At 34.9% G+C, this 20,705-nt stretch overlaps 1 long non-coding RNA gene across 1 annotated transcript; it reads left to right on the top strand.

Moving 5' to 3' along the window:
* Positions 1–817: 817 nt before the first annotated feature.
* On the top strand, positions 818–18,632 carry LOC136042671 (uncharacterized). Its single transcript, XR_010621381.1, has 2 exons — positions 818–1,774; positions 18,358–18,632. It is a non-coding gene; the product is annotated as an uncharacterized LOC136042671 (long non-coding RNA).
* Positions 18,633–20,705: the final 2,073 nt, after the last annotated feature.

Raw genomic sequence — 20,705 nt, 5'->3', positions numbered from 1 at the left:
CAATTAAATAAAAAAAAAAGTTTTTCCAACTGAAAGTAAGGAGCGACATTAAAACTTAAAAAGAACAGAAATTATTCCGTATATGAAAGGGGCTGTTCCCTCCTCAACACCTAGCTCTTTACGCTTAAGTTTTTTTTCAAGTTCTCTTTCTCGCAACTCTACTTTTTAAAACAGTAAAAAACTTTAGCGTAAAGAGTGGGGCGCTGAGGAGGGAACAGCCCCTTTCATATACCGAATAATTTCTGTTCTTTTTCAGTTTTAATGTCGCTCCTTACTTTCAGTTGGAAAAACTTTTTTTTTTATTTAATTGCCTGAAAGAACTATCAATTGGTCTAAATTGATCTAAAATAATTTATTAGGCCTGCCATTGGCATTGCTCAGCAGTTTTTCGAACTAATCACGCACATGATCAATAGAGTAAGTACATTAGAGTATCCTCTCGTATGAATAACACTGTTCTATGCAAAACTTTTCTAACCGTTTAAGAAAGTAGCCTTATTCTATGGAAATACACAAGTCTGTGACATAAAAAGATTTTCTTGTGCAAAATGCTCGAATGTAGCAAAAAAGAATAGTTATTAAAACTTACAGGGGAGAATTTTATACAGTAGGAACTTTCTCTAATAGGGGTTTTAATACGAGGGGGGGGGTGTGCTCCAAGGAAGCCCCTTGAAAAAGAGGTGGCAAATTTCTTAACAATATTTGGAAAAATGACAAGAAATTAATTAAAAAAAGTAGTTTTTAAACTGAAAATAAGGAGCAACATAAAAATATAAGATAAACAAAAGTTGGTGTTTAATAAAATCGTTATCTTAGGCTTGCTCTTTACGCTAAGTTTAACTTTTTGTTCCTATTCTAAAGAACGAATCCTGGAACATAAGGGATGTTTATTCGAATAAGAAGCTTTTTCTAAAAATCTTTAGCATGAACAGCAAGGAATTATTATTAACATTGGATTTACCTTTAACAGGATAGACTGAATAATAAAATTATACTACGTACATAATTATAAAACAATAGAGGAGGAAATTAACTTGCCTTCGGAACTGTCCCAACTTTCTCCTTTTATTTAACGCTGCTGCTTTCTTATTACCCATTATCTTCTCATAGAACAATATTAGATGCAATGTAAAGAAACTTCTTTACAATATTAGATTTAGATACGACCCAGAGATATCAACAGGCAGTTTACAGCTCTGATGAGTAACACCCAATCATATGTGTTCTCTCCCCAAAACCACCCACTGCATTGAATCTCCTGACGATAAACCCAAATTCAGCACTTGTGCGCCCTCTCGGATTCATTGAATATTCTCAATTTTCTGTTTTTTATAGAACTTTAAACTGCGTTTTTAAGACAAATTTAAGCAATATTGTAATTTTAACCACGCAAGTAAATAGATCAGGAAGTTCTGAATACAACGGTGTGTAAATTGTTTTATTTTGATCGAAAATAAAGATATACAAGATTTTTAATGAGACCCTACTTTTCAAAAGTATTTACAAGGTTTTTTAAAGATAAAAAAAAATAAGGAAAACTAAAAAAAAATCTAAGATTGAGATTTTCAAGAACACAGTCTTCGCTATCGAATGGTATCTCTATCTTAATCTTGTGGTGAAGTACAAAGAAATAGAAGCTTCCAGAAATTTAACATGGGAAATCGGAACAGGCATCATAAACCTTAAGCGGTAGTGCTGGCTGCAGTATAATTTGAAACTTGAAAACATGAAAGATCCAATAAAATGAAGGGTTAATTAATCATCATTAAATAAGGTGAGGTTTTAAATAATAGACCAACTTTCTCTTCAAATCAATAAAAATGAAATAAGCTTAGCCTGGCCTTAATTTCGGTTTGAGGGTAAAATTCTACTTTTGGCTATCTTGGAAAGCGGTTATGCCTAGGTTATGAAAAGGGAACTTTCAGGGATGGATCTACAGACTAAATTATGTCCTGTGAAGGTATTTTTAAAGTAACTACCTATAATCGTTCACCCTTCTTGGGGGCCCTGACCTTTGATGACCCTCAAAAATCTGTGTTAAAAAAGTGAAATCTTGCAAAATAGAATAGGGTAAGACAACCAGTACTGAGACACTTCAATGACTCTGCCTATTCTGGGACAGAATCTTTGGTTGGATTACAACATGTCCAATACTGGGACAAAAGACAACAGGTTTTTTGGAAGCAACCCAGAAAAATGTATAGCCTAGATTGGGTGTCCAAGATTAAAGTCTTTTGTCCCAGTATTAGACATGTTGTAATCCAATCAAAGATTCTGTCCCAGAATAGGCAAAGTGATCAAAGTGTCCCAGTACCAGTTGTCTTACCCTATCTTCTACTTGAATGAATTACAACAAAGCTTTTTAACTTCACAACTTTGCCTAATCACAATTTATAAGGTTTCAAAGATCTACAAATAGGCCTACATTTTCTAAATATTGTATAAGACCCATTGATGTGGCTTAAAATTTTACACAAATAACCAGAATTGGATTTCATAGCTAGAACCAGAGAAAAACTGACAACTAAAAATTAACATAAAATATTGTTTTGTCAAAATTTTAATAGGCCTAGGTCAAATTGACCTGTTAAGTGTAATGATTTCTTTGATGGACTATTCAGTTAATACGTATATTGACCCAAGCACCTAAAACAAAAAATATAAATAAACAACAACTTCTTAAACAAAGCAAACAATAAGTTCATTTCATCTTCCTTCTTTTCTTTGTGTGATTCAACAATGGTTTTGTATATGCTCAAATTCAACTTTGCTGGGGGTTTCACCTGACAACCAGAACAAGTTACCATCATGCTTCTTCTGTGTTTAATCTGCTCTGCCTGAGCCAGATCAGTGGTCTCCACCTCTTTGTCTGTGACACCTTGCTTTGATATCAAAGGTTCTGCAGTAGGGGGTCCATAGTCTCCTGGGAATCAGCTAAGGGATTGGGAATGTTCTTGGATGGCCAGATGCTCACTGGTCTGGTGTGGTACTTGAAGAATTGAGAGGTTTCAACCTCGCAACTAGCACCATCATGCAGGTCAGTCACTGTTGGGTCTTGTCTTGATTTGATGTGTATTCTATTGCAGTAGAACATCCCTCCTTCTTCAAGATACACATAGTATGAACAAGGGATGTTGCTAGTCTTGCAAACTGTTGCCTTATTCCAGGTTCCCTAGTCAGCCAACTAAACCCACACTTTCTGACCCGTTTTCAGTGGTTCCATATTCCTTGCATGCTGATTATAGTGTTTGCTTTGTGCCTCTTGGGCCTTCTCCCTCTGTTGTCTGAATTGGTCAAATTGGAAGACTTTGGGTTGCAAATGTTTTGTGTGATGGTGGGCAGGAGTGATCTCAGTTGGCATCCCACCATTACTTGAGCTGGGGCAAATCCATTGATGGGTGTGTTCTGGAACTCCAATAGTGCCAGGTATGGGTAACTCTTACTGTCAGTGGCCTTCACCATGAGTCTTTTAGCTGTTTGAACAGCCTTTTCACTCATGCTGTTGAACTGGGGGTAGTTTGGGCTCAAGGTTGAGTGGATGGTTCCCCAGTCAGTCATGAATTGCTCAAATTCCTTTGCACTGAACTGGGGGCCACTGTCAGTTGTAAGTTGCTCAGGAATCCCATATTGGAAACAATGAGATTCCAGTTTGTTGATGATCTGCCATGACATGGTGTTTGTCAGGCAATCAACCTCAAAGAACTGACTCATGCAATTGACAGTGACCATGCAATCCTGTCTGTTTAGCTGGAACAGGTCAGCAGCTACATGCTGAAGTGGATAGTCAGGTATTTTGTGTGGGATCATCAGCTCCTTCTGTTGGTTCATGGCAAAGCTGGCACATACCTTGCACTGGTTGACCAGCCTCTCAATATCTTGAGTGATGCCTGGCCAGAATACAGATGTTCTGGCCCTCTCTTTGGTCTTCACCAATCCTAGATGAGAAGAGTGTAATTGGTCAATGTATTTGTGCTAGCCTTTGGCTTGCTATGGGTACAGTTTGAAGGACTGAGTGAACCAGAACTTCCTTGTCCACCTGTGACTCAATGTCTGTATCCTCAAGATGCAGGCAGGATAGGGTGTCCGCTACAGGGATAGTCTTTCCAGGTTTATATTTAAGCTTGATATCATACAGCTGAATAGCCAACGTCATTTGATGCAGCCTTGGAGGTACCCTTTGTATTAATTTCCCAAAGATCAACTCAAGAGGCTTGTGGTCTGTGGTCATGCAGGTCATTCTTCTAAACAGATACTGGTGAAATCTTTTGCAAGCAAAGGTTATTGTGAGCATCTCTTTTTCCATTTGGGAGTAATGCTGCTCCATCTCACTTAGAGAGCAAGATGCAAAAGTGACGGTTGCTCTATCTGTTGATAGCTGGGCACCCAGACCATGCTGGGAAGCATCTGTGATCACCTCTATCTCCTTGGCCTTGGGATCAAAGTAGGAGAGGTTTTGGGAGATTGCATTCTGAATCCCTCTCTTGGCCTCCTTGTGGCTTGGATTCCATTCAAACTTCTGCTGTTTTGACAGGTCTCTGAGGGGTTTGTTCAGTGTATCCAGGTTGGGAATGTATCTAGACAAGTAATTGTACATTCCTAATAATGTCTGCAGTTCTTCCTGGTTTTGGGGTGCAGGCATGTTTTCTAACACCTGGGTATTCCCTGGGTCTAGGGCAATGCTGCATGTTGTCAGTCTGTGTCTGAAGTAGGTGATAGAAGTAGTGTTGAAAACACATTTTTCTTTGTTGAACTGCACTCCCTTGTCTCTTGCAGCTTGGAGTACTGCCCTCAGATTGGCATCATGCTCAGCATCACTACAACCATTGCCTGTGATATTATCAACAATCAGCCCAATATCCAGTTCTGCAAAGACCTCCTCCATTTTTTGCTGGTATTCATCCTGCACTGAAATTAATCCAAATGGGTATCCATTCCATTTATACCGGCTGTACATGGTATTGAATGTTGTCAACTTGGAGGATGGTTTGTCCAACACCATCAACCAGTATCCATCTTAAAGAACTTCTTTGCGCCTTTGCACTTTGCTGCTACCTCATCAAATAAGGGTATAGGGTAATGTGATCTCACTATTGCTCTGTTTAAATCAACTGGGTTCAAACAGATCCTGAGTGACCCACCTGCCTTTCTCACCAGAGCCAAGGAATTCACCCACTGTGTTGGCTTGGTCACTTTTTCTATGACTCCAAGTGACTCCAGACTGTCTAGCTCCTCTTTGAACTTAGCTTGTAGTGCAAAAGGAACCCGTTTTGGTGGTTGTATAGTAGGGATATCACCCTATTTCAGATATATCTGGCAGGTTCCAGGCAGTGTTCCTATGCTGTCAAAGACATCACTGAATTCGCTTAAGAGGTTTTGGATGACTGGTCTGATTGGGGCTGGATTGCTGACACTGAGGACAAACTTGATCAGCGGAAGTCGTTTGCTGGACTGACTTCTGAGGATGGGTGCTCTACCTGTGCAGACCACATGGAAGGTATGGGTCTGGGGGGTTTGGTTCTTGTATTGAACTTTTAGGTTGGCTGTACCCAGTACCTTTAGCTGTTCTCTTGTGTAGCTGAGCCTGTTTGTTAACCATGAGTGCTTGGGTCTCTTGCACAGTTTCTATAGCTTGACTGCACTCAAGTGCTCTAGCCAAGGTGAGTGTGGCTCCCTTACTAAGAAGCCACTCACGGATTCTTGCATTCTTGACTCCAAAGACCAACCAATCTTGAACTAGCTGGTCTTCTAGGGTCTCAAATTCACAGTCCTTGGGAAGTACTTTCAACTGAGTGACATATGACTCAATGGTCTCTCCATCCGCTTGGTTTCTCTGATGAAAGATGTATCTGGCAAAGATAGGGTTTGCACTTGGCTGAATATAATTCTCAAACTTGTCCAGATATACTTTTGGCTTATTTGCCTCCGCGTCAGTTAAGGTCCAAGTGGAGAGCACATCCTGTCCTTTTTTTCCTGTCCATATCAGTAAGTATGAGCATTTTACTGCATCTGATTTTCCACTTAGTGGACCAGAGAACATGAGCTCGTAATGTCTCTTAAATTTTCTCCATTCTGATTTTAGATTGGGGCTTGACCAGTTGATTGATGGAGATGGTGTACTATCCATGTTGAACTTCTGACACCATGCAATGACTTCTTTGATGGACTATTCAGTTAATACATATATTGACCAAAGCACCTAAAACAAAATATATAAATAAATAACAACTTCTTAAACAAAGCAATCAATAAGTTCATTTCATTAAGTAGGCAAATTTCTAAGACCCAGAAATCAGAGGAGGGCTAACATGGAAGCTTGTTAATACCTTCCTGGAGTTTTTTTGGCCCTGGTTTCTGGTTTCATTACTGAAAGTTTTATTTTCCTAGCATAACCTCTTTCCAAGATAGCCAGAAGTAGCTAAGGTAGAATTTTTTCAGTTTGAGTATACTTTTTTTCCTCTAGGTTTTGAAAACTTTATTCTTATGAACTGATTAAGCTAAGATTTCTAGCAGTAGACCCATTCTCTTTTACTATTTTCATTTAATAATAAAAAAAAATCCAAGTCAGTGTAGCCTACAAAAAGGGCTGTTAAGAAAGAATCACTGTAAAATTCTGAACTTAACTTCTTTTAAAAAATCCAAAAATACTTACTTTTATCATTCCTATAAAATTTAACCATTTTTCTGAACACCCTTTCCCCTTATATGCAATCATATAGCTGAAAGTATATATTTCCCAGGATATATCTGTTTCTTGATTTTGTCAATATTGATTCAGTTTATAGGCATTAAATTGAAACAAAATAGTGATATATAGGAAAAATTCAAGGGAAATACATCATTGGGCTACGTATTTGCACATTAGAGGGGTGGTTAGGGGGTAAAGTAAAATGAAGTGGTTATAAATATATGAGCAGTCTACCACATAAGGAGACATGTTAAGAAACAATCCTTGCTTCATAATATGCAAAATAATCATAGTGAACATATTTTACAGCAGGAGGACCTTTATCTTCACTTCTTTCCTTCTTTTCGAGTTTTCAATAAGATTTTTGAATAAAGCCCTGGTTTTATAAGTATTTTGTTTGTTTCCAAATTTATGCTGAAAGATATGCCATCCTACAAAAGTTTTTTTTTATAAATGGGAAAATTATTGCTACACCTAGTTTTTAGAAGTTTTTTCTAGTAATGATCTGCCATATCACAGATTTACTCAAAAACAGTGAGATATTGAAATTATTAAGTATAGAATTGTGCTTGAAGGAAAAATGTTTGAATCATGCCATTAATGAAAAATTGATGTACCTTGTGTGAAAATAAAATAATGCCTTTTAGAGCATTACACCAAACATAAGAAGACATACAACAGTTTTGACTGATCATAATATTCTTCTAAACACAATGTTATCCCCTGAATGTAAAAGAGAATGCCATTTTAATCCAACAAGATATGTATTCAGCTGTGTGAAAAGAAGAACAGAGCAATGTGGTCATACAGTTAAAAAAAATGCAATTTTCTATGAAGTCTTCATGCAGGGACTTGGTGAAAGTTTAAAACTATCTTATCAACAAATAACCAAAATGATGCTTTTTTTTGCAATATGAGTAGAGGATCCCACATTCAACAATTCATGATTGATGAGGTTGGTATTTCAATACATACTACCGTTGGTTGGCAAAGTTTTTGTCATGAACTATATTTATACTTTGTAGATAAGCATAGTGTGAAAATTGGGTAGCGCAGGGAAAATTGTTGAGATTGATAAAACACAGATTAGAAAAAGAAAGTACAAAAGAGGATGTTTCATTAGTGGGCGTTTGGGGGACTTGAGAGGGACTCTAGAATTTTTCTTATTTTCCCATTCCTGGCCAATCAGCCGACACATTGTTTGACATTATGTGCAATTGGTTTCATCCAAAAACAACCATAATGCAAGATTGTTGGAGAGCTTACAGTAGGTTGAACACACAACGTTTTCCGACCGTTTGTTAAATATTAGGGACCCTATGATTGGTGTACACACACAAAATGAACATCTATGGCATTCAATGTGTGAAGCAATCCCCAAGAGCAGGAGATCTGATGACCACATGGCTGGTTATCTTGCCAGGTTTTATTGGAAAACCTTTTTTTTTTACCAATTTAGGTGCCAGGTTACACCATCTGCTACTACAGACCACTGGGCTATACAAAGTCGATATTCATCAGCCGGTTCAAAGTTCACCTGGCACCAGACAAGGGCCAAAATAAATCATATTTATTATCATATGTATTATCATCTTGATTTATCACATTTAACCAAAAATTAATCATCTGTGTTTATTGTAATCTTGATTCATCACATTTCATAAAAAAAAAATAATCATCTGTATAACTCCCTCTGATTGTGAAACTTCTAGATCATCCAGAATAAGAAAAGGGTAATTTTTGTATTCATTTTTCTAACATTTATTCTCAATTCTGTTTTTAGCAAATATGTACATGGTGCTTTATTTTGTATTTCTGCCAATGTATTTTTAATAGCAATGCATATGAATTGTTTTTAAGATGGCATTGCATTTACTGCTTTTAGCCACATTTTCAAAATTGAACAAAATGTTTTTGTGAAAAATTATGAATTTCCTTGAAAAAAAAAATGGAAAAAGAAGGAAAGAAGTGAAGTCTCCTGCTGCAAAATATGTTAACTAGGATGATTTTGCATGTTATGAAGTAAGAATTGCTTTCTTAATGTGTCTCCATATGTAGTGGACTGCTTGTACATCTAAACCACGGAATCCTTTTAGCAATAATACAAGTGGGTATTTTAGCATTTTTAAGGATTTTTTTCCAGAATTTTACAGTTTTTTTTTTGCAACAGCTGCAGCTTTACCTTTTCCTAAAAATTAAAACCGTATAAGTAAAGATTAAGCTAAGTTGTAAAGGTCAAAACAGACTACTCTCTTTGGATGTTGAATGTGCTGCAGGTCTATTTCTAGAGTTGCCAAACATCCTGTTTTCAGAGGACAAGTTTTTCTTTTGAACCTGTTCCAATGAATCCAAAAAAATTGGATTTGTCCTTTGTTCTGTGTTTAACCAATAAAAAACAATAATTCAGACATGAATTCTCAACAAAATACTAAATAGTAGTAAAAATATACAACTTTTAAATAAGATGTATAATAACATTTTACTCATTAGAACAGGGATTTTTTTGCTGTGGGAAATTCAGAAAGAGTATCTTTGGTCACATTACCATGATACTCATCATCATCATAAATAATAGCCTGTATATCATTAAGTCAATTTTTACTCATCAAAATGCTAAGATCTTGCTGTTCACTGCCAAATAGAACATTTAAGAGAGAACTTTGATGACCATCTCATCAGAGTCCTTAGATCACAAAGGGAAGTAGATTGAAGAAAGAGTTTGAAAAAAGATAAAGAAGTAAAATTAAGAGTCCTCAGACTTTTGTTAAAATTATTTTCTGTCAAAATACAATAGATCTTAGCACATTAATTCAGGAGTGCAGCTTGGGTTTGAGTTTTTTTTTAGAGGGGAGATATAAAGAATGTGCTGACAAAGTTGTCCAGTGTGCTAACATATAAGCTTAGTTAAACTGAAAATATAAGCTAAATCCTAAAGTGTCAACACTGGGTGCTGATAGCCTAGGACTTTTATGGGGGAGTCTCCCTTCTCTCCCCTTTAAAACTTGAAACCAACAGAAACTACTATAAACAGGAGTAGGGTTAATGCCTTCTATGCTTTGTAAAGACTGGAACATCATTTTCACTTTACTGAAACAATTCTTATTTGAGCTACAAGTTTTGTTTGTTATAATATCGAAAATAAAGAAAGAAGTCAACATTAAACAAGAATACTGAAAAGATATAATGAAATGGAGGTTTGCTGTCGAATTATATTGATATTTGTCCCTGAAACTCTTGATAATTCAATGTTTATTAACATCACAAAAGCAAAAACATTTAACTTGTATTTTGGTTTCAGTAAAGTGCAAGTTGTGTTCTGGTGTATAAAAAGCATAGGGGGTGTTGGTTTTACTCCTGTTTTTGTTTCTTTTAAGCTTAGCTTGATCATTTCTTGTTTATTTTATATATTGTACATATTGATAGTAAAAGGTGAATGTGAAAACAAATTTGTGGGAATTTTGGGAAATAGCCTTAAACCTATCATAAATGGTATTGGATCAAAATGGCAGGTTCGCCATTGTGTTTTGCCATTGCTGAAAACCACATACAGAAAAATTAAAGCCCCCAGGCTTGAACAACAAGGAATATCTCTTTTTTGCATTGGTAGGACTGATTTGTCCTTTTTTTCCCTATTTTTCCTTCTTCACTGCTAACAGGGCACTGGAACATCATAGAAAACTGTTTAAAAAGAGTTCATTTGGATAGAAATTACTATGTCCAGATGCTTTTATAAGTACTTAATATAATGTTAAAAATAAAACACAAAAAAACTGTATTTCCGTGTACAAGATGACAAACAACATCATATTTGTAGCTTTCAACCATAAATGATGTTGTAGTAAAACTATGTAATCACATCAGTTGCAATGACAACAGATAGCAATATAAAAGGATAACAGGTCAAATTGTCTTAACTGTTTAAGTTGGTAATTAGTAAAAATAATTATCATGGTTGCAGTGATAGCTGCATTATGGTTGCAGCAATAGCTGCTACTAGTAAAGAAAAACCCCAGCCGGCAATAACCAAAAATAATGATCTAAAATGACCTTAATGTTTTGAAGTTAGAACAAAAAAATGCTCAAGTCAAAAGTTCAATTTGATCAGAAATCACAAGATTAAAACTGTATATCATTTAACAAAAATTACGACCATCTAAGCTAAAATGGATGTTATACCAGGTATATACAATGCATCGAAGTGCCCAAAACAAAAGAATGTGACTTGGTAATTGTTCAGTAATATAGTTATTGATGTGTAGAAAGAAAAGAACTTTAATTCTTTTTAAGGAACAGCTAATTTAATTAAAATGAGGATTCTGCGTCAGTTTTACACATTCAGCATTAACTTTTCAAACCAAAAAGTGAACCGAAAATTTAGTTTTTCAAAGATTTAAAAAGAAAAGTGAATGACAAAAAAACACAACCTGGGAGACAAAGGAATAAATACAACAAGCAATAAATCGCAATGGTGGTGACTTTGACAGGAGAATTCGAGGGATCAGAGAGAGGAAACCTCCGATCCTCTCCAATTTGTTCACGGCTCTACCCAGGTCCTAGAATGTTTTTATATTATTTTTTTCTTTTTTATGAGATAAAAAATGATGCTATTTAGTTAACATAGCTAACCAAATAGAAATCATATTTGAGATCAAATTTGATCTCGAAGTAAAAAAACAAAAAAACAAAACAAAATAAGTAAATCATGGGAAGAAAAGTGGGACCAAGATTAACCTAGTTGTTAAATTAGATACTTTCAAAGATAGTTTCTTTCAGATACTGAACATTTGGTAATGCTGCATAACATTTTTTCTTCAGGAACTTATAAATTAGGGGCGTTGTTTTTGTATTATATCTATGTTTTCTTTTATTGACAGAAACGATTACTTGCTTGGGCCCACGTATAATTGAAAAAAAAAAACATACTAAAATTGGGCTACGCTAAAGCGTGACATAATCACTCAAGCCCAAATTATATCTCGATTAACTTGAATTTTAATTAGTAATATTGGATACCATTAGTTCAAAATAACATGTTGCATACTGAACTTTAGTAACAGCTTTATCAAAAACTAAATTACTGGATAGATCTGTGGCCTTTTTATGCTTTTTAGTTTAAGTCATAATAGTCCTAGGCTATTCGCTTGAACCACCAGCAATAATTTAATCATATTACAGCTATGTAAAATTGCTTGAAATCAGGCTCTGCATGGTTTCCCATCTCTTTTGATTAACTTCAAATGTTAAGAAACTTTGAAGGGTGAACATTAAAAAAATCTTTTTTGCTTCCTTGGGGTGGCAATGTAATACATAAAGAACCAAATCTTTAGGAATATTGAAGAATTGCAACTCTCCATTACCAGCCTGAAGTGTAACAAATAATATATCTTGTCCCTTTTCCAGCCCAACGAACATCAGCTTAAAGATCAGCGTAAAAAAGCCTAATCAGCCTAAAGATAAAAAAATAATATTAAGAATAAAAAAAAATCATAAAAACAAAATGTGACCAAGCTTTGGATTTATCTAGAAAAACCTATGAAAATATTAAGAATTAATAAACATTGAAACTTAAAGTGGACAGAAGCTATTCTGTGTATGGGGTGGGATGCCCCTTCCATTTATCCCTCGCCCTTTACACTACAGTTTGCAACTTGGCCCAATAGCAAGCGAAATTCTACAAAAAGAAATTTTGATAACAATTAATACATCAGAAGGATTGGCTTGTTATTCTTATTCTAAATATGTAAAATTCATTAAGATTAATGTCACCCATGAAAAGCTACGTGCTTGAGGAAATTTGCGTAATTTTCAAAAAAGGGGGAAACACCTCCAAAAGGTCAATTGGTCTTAATGAAAAGAAGCATATCAGATTCAACATATCAGTGAACCCTATTTTGGAGGTTTCAACAAACACCTATCTTAAAAAAATGTGTTACTTAGTATTTTTTGCCAGAAGAAAAGCACCGTATATTAGTTTGATTTTGTTTTGTTTTTGTTTTTCCACCAGGGGTTATCCTATCAAATAATGGCCCTAGAACAGTTTTTCAAGACGCTTGGCACACTTGCGCCATGCTGAGCTTTTTTTTTTACGTAAAGGCACTTCCATTTGCACACTATCTTGGCACCACATGGCACACCTCTGACGTGGATGGCAAACTTGAGCCACGTTGTACCTCTTCGTCTCACACATTCAAAAAGTATGGCACACTTCCACCACGCATGGTACACCTCCACTCTGAAAGGTATGCTTTCACCTTGCGTGGAATGCAACACATGGCATACGTGATTTTGAAGTAGAGACAACCTTGGGGTTGCCCATTCCCTACCACTTGTCGTATATCTCAGAGCGCATCTTTGTTAGCAGGTGTGGAACAATTTCACTATGCTTAGAATAGTTTCACTATTAGTGGCACAGTTCCACCAAGCGTGGCACACTTCCGCCACCTGTGGCGCACTTCTACCATACATGGAACTTGCCAACCAGTTTACATGATTTTTGAAATTTAGCAACCCCTCGCATGATTTTATACTACTGTCTTTTAAATCTTTCAGTAAAACCATAGCAACAAAACTGAGAAACAAAATAATTTCGTGACCGGAAATGATTTATTCGTGCTGTTAAGTATGCATGGGCCCTCTTAACTATTAAAAGTAATCGCGCTCAATGTTTGCTCTGATCTAATGCAATAAAAGATTCAAATTCCATATTTTCAGTAACATATCTAAGAAAAAAATCTTGATAGAAATAGGTAGCCCAATTACAACTTCTTGGTAAAGAGTGAAGCACAGCCCACAGTGACTGAAAATGTAAAAACGAATTTTTAAAGAGACTGTTTACTAAAAAGTAGTTTTTACACTTTTGATATCGATGACTACAGTCATCGATTACACTAAATCGATGACTACAGTCATCGATTTAGGAAAACAAAGTTTTTCTTTTGAAAGTCAAGAGCGAAGTTGAAAATTAAAATGGACAAAATCATTACTTCACAGATTAAGCAAGATATATAAACAAAACTATCCTGACTTATGCTTTATTTGAATCACAAAAAAAAACCGGCATGTTCTCTTAGAATCAGAAAATTCCATGATTAGCCTGGAAAAAATAAAAGATTAACTTGTGCAAGTCTCTCAAAAGGCTTTCACCATTTGTGATATCGATAAATTATAGTATACAGTTATAATTCACTAATAGGTTCAAGCCAGCTGAGTTTTCAGAAAAGCACTAGTTTTTAGAATTCTATATTTATTGAAATATCATAAGTCAGTTTTAAGCTAGTTTTGTTGATATATTTTGCGTTACCTGCAAAGCAAAAATTTTTGCAAATTTTAGTTTTTTCAAATTCGCTCTTTACTTCTGCAATAAAGTTTTTTTTTTTTTAAAGTCAATATTTGCTCGTTTTTCTTTTTTAAGCACATACAATAAATCTTAGAAAAAGATCTTCTTTTAGTTAAGCCAATAAAATAAAACGAGTCAATATGATTTATTATTAAACACAGCATTAAATATAGGCTATGGCTCCTACTCCCCTTAAAATTTTCTACAAAATCTGTGAAACTTGATCGCATAAATAAAAAAAAAAAAATTACCTGAAAGTAAGAGTAAAATGAAAAATTGAAGCCATAAACTATTCTGTGTATGGGTGGGGCTGTGCCCTCCTTTATCCATCTCTCTTTAGTTTAAAGGCTAACGAGAGCTAAATTTTGTAGTGTTTTGAAAAATGCTTTTTATTGTAATTCAACGACCCTTCTGTTTCAGCAGTTGTTCTTGAAAATGGTGAAAAAAAGAGTCAAATCTAGTGTAAAGAGCGAGAGATTGAGGGGAACAGCCCCCCCCCCTCATATACGGAATAATTTCTTTTCCTTTTAATTTTCAATGTTGCTCCTTACTGTCAGCTAGAAAAAATTGTTTTTTGATTTAATTTCTAATCAATTCTCAAATCCTTTCCAGGCCATATACCATGTACCATATACCCCACCCCGACTTCTTGCTTTTAAATTGGATGTGTCATCAATTGTACATTGATTGGCGGCGCTCGGTTTTTTTTTCACTTTTTCTGCTTAAGAATTGAAATATTCAATTTGGATTTTTAATCAGGACTTTCGATGAACAAAGGTTTTGTTGAATAAGTCCTTAATGATCTTAATGGCGAAAAGGGGTATTAATGTTCATATGGAGGAAAATTCTGCGTTAATTTTAGATTTTCTACGTGGCTGAAGAAATATCCACCTCTACAATAGGGTTCTCTGATGTTTGAATACGCTGCATACATGTGTTTAGAAACACTGAAATATAATATATAAGAAATGAGAAACGTTACCATTTCAAATCACTGACAACAAAGCTCCTGATAGCACTTGCCTGCATCTCCCCCTAAGAAATCTCCTGGGGAGGCTCATGACACCCCGCCTCAGCTTTCCCACCTCTATGCTGTTAAAAATGCAAATGTTATTTTTTTGCTACATAGATACAGATTATCGAAATAGGAGAGGCACTATTACCCTCCATCCCATCCCCACTTGAACCAACAACAAAGGCGTACACCAAATTTTCGTCAGCAACCAAGAGAGATTAGATATCAACCCCCCCCCCCCCCCCTTCCAAAAAAATCATTGCACAATTACACATCACTGTGTAGAATTTTAATTATGAAACATGAAGCAAATCATTTTAGTTAAATAAAGCTTTAAAGTAAATGTTAGAAACATTTTGTGTAACAAGAAGAGAAGTATCACCCCGCAGCACTCTTATTCAGGCTTAGTCTAAATGACGGAAAGGGAGTGGTTAATAAAATGCGTTATCATACGACATTACCTCCTCTGGAACTGGAAAGCACATTATATAGTTTTTTGGTGCTTCTAAATCAATTGACTATCTTAGAATTTGGATCGATAGCAAGTTGTTCCTATTTGAAGTATAATCGTGCTTTGGTGCCATAGAATGGCCGACAATACCACTTTCTCGTGTTGTAGTGTTTTTGCTCACTTATAAAGGTCACTAGATCTCTTAATTTCTGTTTGAATAAGCTTACTCATGAAAATGAGGAGGGCTTACAACGCCCATGCCTTCTAAAGACCAGAAAATAATTCGCAATTTACTAAAAACAAAATATATTTTGATGTTTAAACTTTTTAAACTTTAATAAATAAAAAATTATTAAGATTTTAAGGAGTAAATTTCAGTATATGCATATTAAACTGTCATTTTTACTTTCATTTTTTTCAGTAAATTGTAAATTATGTTCTGGTATTTTGAAGGGATGGGAGTTGTCAGTCTTACTCATGCTAGTTTCTGCTCGTTTTGAGTTCGACTAGGTAATATATTGAAATTTCTGGTCGTTTTGGGTTTCATTTATTTATCGACGTTGATTTTTGGTAATTTTACGCTTGAAAGATTGTTTGACTCAATTTTTTCACTATTTTGATTTAATTGAGCTCTTCACTTTTTTTTGAAAAACTAACTAGTGGGAAAAGATTTTTTAAAATAAATTTCTTTTCGTTTGTTATTAACATAGTCTTTATCGTTGAGAAAGAAAATCATACTTTATATCTTTTCAGTTTTTTCTATAAGAATCCTTAATTGGCTTGCTTTTTGTATATTGAAGGAATATATCCAACGATTTTTAACAACTTAAATCCTTTTGAAAATCTTCACGCAAGTAGTAGCCTATTGTTTAATATAGTTTTATACCTCTTCAAGTTGATTTCAGGAATAAAACGATACCTTTCCTAGACAATCATCTCTGCTTGTTAAAAACCTGGATATGCTTACATTTATTATTTAGTTACATTGTAAGAGCAGAAGTAGTGATAGTAGTAGCCCAGAAAATTTCAACTTAATACCCTCAGTCGTTTTTGGGATATTGCTGAGATGTCTTATTGGCAACTAGCATATACACAGTGTGTCGTTTGATTTAGTTTTAAAGCATAATGGGCAACAGTAATTGTAGTAGTATTATTATTAGTATACAAATAGAGCCTTCCGGTTACTTCAACATCTGCCGCAACTTACCCTGAAAGGTTTGCCTAATAATATAAGCGGTAATAATATGTCTCACCAATTTGATAATCTACATGCTCATAGCCTAAATATTCTTTGAAAGCTTCATCTTAGTACTCTTAGCTTGTTTAGTAGCTGTAAAAGTATTAGTAGCAGTATGCACATAGCACATTTGGTTTTCTTCAACATCCTCCAATAAAAGCATTTTGAGTACAACAAAAACAGCTACTTGGTAAATTCTGAGTCTTTTAACTGGTTACTGACTACCAAAAAGTCAATAGCGTGGCTGGCCACGCTAAGTGAACTTAACTTGAAAGCAGTTAAATCAGTGTAACCTAACTGTTGGTAAACGAAGCACCAGTCAGTTGAGATTGTTGTAGTCAGAAGTGCTTTTATTAATTTTATTGGTACTCAGCCAGCAACTAAAACCCTCGGAATTTATCAACTACCTGAGTTTATTGTTTTCAAAAGTGCTTTAATTAAATTTTTGATACTCAGTCAGCATCTAAGACACTTGGAAATTACCTTCTAGCTAAGTTTGTTGTAGTAAAAAGTGCTTTTATTAATCTTTTTAATACTCAGTACCAAAGTGCTTTTATTAATCTTTTTGGTGCTCAGCCATTAACTAAAACACTCGGGATTTATTAACTACGTGAGTTTATTGCATTTCAAAGCGCTTTTATTAAATTTTCGATACTCAATCAATAACTAAGAAACTCGGAATTTACCTACTAATTGAGTTTGTTGTATACAAAACTGCTTTCTTTAATTTGCGAATATTCAGTCACCAATTCATAGACTCTGAATATACCAAGTAGATGGATTTGTTGAACTCCAAAGCGCTTTTATTAATTTTTTGATACGCAGTCGGTAACTAAAATACGCCGAGTTTTTGTAGTCAAAAGTGTTTTTTTTTAATTTTGTTGGTACTCAGCGAGCAGCTAAAACATTCGGAGTATATCAACTACCTCAGTTCATTTTAATCAACATTGCTCTTATTAAATTTTTGATACTCTGACAGCAACTAAGACACATGGAGTTTACCTACTAGCTGAGTTTGTTGTATGAAAAAGTGTTTTATTTATTTTTTTGATACTCGTTCACCAATTAAAAGACACGGAATTTGCCATGTAGATGAGTTTGTTGTAGTCAAAATCAATTTTATTGATCTTTTTGGTACTCATCCATCAGCTGAAACATTCGGAATTTATCAACCACGTGAGTTTATTTTAGTCAAAAGTGCTTTTATTAAATTTTTGATGTTCAGTGAGCTTCTAAGACACTCAGAATTTACTTACTACCTGGATTTGTTGTTTGAAAAAGTGGTTGTGTTTAATATTTTGGATACTCCTTCACCAAGTAAAAGACAATGAACTTGTCATGCAGCTGAGTTTGCTGTCGTCAAAAGTACTTGTATCAGTTTTTTTTTGTATTATGAGAATTAGAATTAGTTTTTCGTTTTAAGAGAACGTTTATGAGAATATTGGTGAAGTGGGAAGTTCACCCAACATGCTTGCTCAATTCATGGAGTTTAAAAAGAAGCTAGTGGCAGAGTATTTGCAGAATGAATCAAGTTACACTCTACATCGTAATCATAGAGTTTGCGGTTGTCAATATCGAAAAGCTAAAGTCCTTTTCCCATGACAAATATTACTACCAAATTTTTTAACTCTAGATGAGATTCAACGGCGTCACAATGAGCCATACAAGTACATTCTACTTGCATTCTATGTTTTTGGTCACTATGCATGTGCAATCCCACTGCGGTCAAAGAGAGTTGATGAAGTTGCTAAAGCTCTTGAATCCATCCTTGAACAAGATTGTTTTAAGAAGATTCAAATGGATCGGGGTAGTGAATTTGTTAATCCACATGTAAAGAAGGTTTTGTTGAAATATGATACAATGCTCTATTATAGTCATAGTCCAATAAAGGCAGCATTGGCTGAACAATTGATAAGTGCTATTCGACTTTTAGTTTCAGGATATTGTACATTGAGAAATACAGCCGGTTTTATTCACGATTTGGCTAAAATAATGTTGATATATAATCAAAGTCCCAATCGATCCTTGTTCAACTCTGCCCCTACGGAAGTTCATCAAGGAGATGACAATACACTTGATACTTTACTAAAACAATATTCAAATGAAGTGAGGAGAAAAGTGAAAAAAAGAAATTCAGTGTTGGTGATACTGTTTGAATCAATCGAACTAGTAATGTTTTTGAAAAGGGGAACTAAAATACAAAGAATTTGGTTGTATGACTGATTTGTGTCGTACAATCAATAGAAAAATCTCCGCTCGTAAGAAGGGTGCATTCCAGTTTAATTATTCAGTGGAACATGGCAAGATCTGTATAAGATCACTCGTTGACAATGAAATGATTCATCTCAACGATAGTAAGAGATGTTATTGGCTTTAAACAGAATCCATTCAATTGTGAAAATTAAATAAAAAAACACTAATTTTTTTAGCTGAAGGTAAGGAGCGACATTAAAACTTAAAACGAACAGAAATTACTCCGTATATGAAATGAGTTGTCCCCTCCGCAATCCCTCGCTCTTTACGCTAAAGATTTAAATTGTTTTAAAAAGTAGAATTGTGGCAAAGAGTCAAACTTTAGCGTAAAGAGCGAGGGATTGTGGAGGGGACAACTCATTTCATATACGGAGTAATTTCTGTTCGTTTTAAGTTTTAATGTCGCTCCTTACTTTCAGCTAAAAAAATTAGTTTTTTTTATTTAATTTCTGAACGTTTTTGAATTAATGCATGAATGGTTTTGGCTCTCCGCACATAAATTATTAAAATGAAATTTGTATATTAATTATTTTTTTGGCTAAATGGCTTTCTATTAGTTTTGATCAGACGATTTTGAGAAATAAGGGGTGGAGAAGGAGGCCTAGTTGCCCTCCAATTTTTCGGTTACTTAAAAAGGCAACTAGAACTTTTAATTTTTAACGAACGTTTTTATTAGTAAAAAATATACGTAACTTAAGAATTAACTTACGTAACAAACTTTCATAACCTTATATTTTTATTATGTATACGAGGGGATTTGTACCCTCGTTAATAACTCGCTCTTTACACTAAATCGTAAGTTTTGTCCCAATTCTTTAAGTATGACCCCTGAATCAGAAAGGCCGTAGAATAAATAGTTGAAATTACTAAAAAATACTTTAGCATAAAGAGCAAGGTATTTATCTCCTCCTAAATACCTCGCTCTTTATGCTAAAGTATTTTTAGAACCCCTCATATGCGTAATAATCTCTGTTCGTTTTAAGTTTCAATGCTACTTCTTCCTTTCATTTGAAAAAACGTTTTCATGTTTATTTTTCATTGTTTTCTTATAGTAATGCTAGAGAATCCTGCGCCCTTGTCATTGAATTTTTCTTCCCCCATGACAGATTCCTCCAAGGAAAGATCCTCCAACATAGCCCCCTCTCCTCAGCCCCACCCCCAAACAAAATAAAATCCCCCTGAAAACGTCTGTACACTTCCCAATAACCATTACTATATGTAAACAATGGTCAAAGTTTGTAACTTGCAGCCCCTCCCCCAGGGATTGCGGGGGAGTAAATCATCCCCAAAGACATAGTTATTATGGTTTTCGACTATGCTGAACATAATGGCTATCTCAAAATTTTGATCCGTTGACTTTGGGAAAAAAATGAGCGTGGGAGGGGGCCTAGATGCCCTCCAATTTTTTTGGTCACTTAAAAAGGGCACTAGAACTTTTCATTTCCGTTAGAATGAGCCATCTTGCGACATTCTAGGACCAGTTGGTCGATCCGATGACCCCTGGGGAAAAGAAAAAAAACCAAAAAAAAAACAAACAAACAAATAAACACGCACCCGTGATTTGTCTTCTGGCAAAAAATACAAAATTCCACATTTTTGTCGATAGGAGCTTGAAACTTCTAAGGTATGGTTCTCTGATACGCTGAATCTGATGGTATCATTTTCGTTAAGATCCTACGACTTTTAGGGGGTGTTTGCCCCTATTTTCCTAAATAAGGCAAATTTTCT

The sequence above is a fragment of the Artemia franciscana genome, unplaced genomic scaffold (assembly GCF_032884065.1).
Source record: "Artemia franciscana unplaced genomic scaffold, ASM3288406v1 Scaffold_1708, whole genome shotgun sequence".
NCBI lineage: Eukaryota > Metazoa > Arthropoda > Branchiopoda > Anostraca > Artemiidae > Artemia > Artemia franciscana.
The sequence above is the reverse complement of the archived record's forward strand: the minus strand, read 5'-3'. Positions and strand labels throughout refer to the sequence as shown.